This window comes from Sinocyclocheilus anshuiensis, unplaced genomic scaffold (assembly GCF_001515605.1).
Source record: "Sinocyclocheilus anshuiensis isolate Anshui unplaced genomic scaffold, SAMN03320099.WGS_v1.1 scaffold7, whole genome shotgun sequence".
Lineage (NCBI taxonomy): Eukaryota > Metazoa > Chordata > Actinopteri > Cypriniformes > Cyprinidae > Sinocyclocheilus > Sinocyclocheilus anshuiensis.
This window is the reverse complement of record NW_015549582.1, coordinates 571,195-571,476: the sequence shown is the minus strand read 5'-3', so window position 1 is coordinate 571,476 and position 282 is coordinate 571,195. Positions and strand designations below refer to the sequence as shown.

The 282-nt window shown below is 25.9% G+C and overlaps 1 pseudogene; it reads right to left on the bottom strand.

Moving 5' to 3' along the window:
* The window catches only part of LOC107657791 (rotatin-like), a 90,383-nt pseudogene that overhangs the window by 73,432 nt on the left and 16,669 nt on the right, over positions 1-282 (bottom strand).

Genomic DNA, 282 nt, shown 5'->3' with positions numbered 1-282 from the left:
GTCTTCAGTGTCACATGATCCTTCAGAAATCATTTTAATATGCTGATTTGGTGCTCAAGAAACATGTCTTATTATCAAAGCAAATGCAAATATTTAAAATTCATTATTTTTTTTTTTTGTAACAATGTAAATGTCTTTACTGTCACTTTAAAAAAATTTATTGCATCCTCCCTGAATAAAAGTAGTCATTTATTTAAAGTCCCCAGTAGTCAAATATTTTATCCCTTAAAACTTATCTTTGATCATCAAAATGACATATTTAAATGTTTTTTCTTGTGAAAA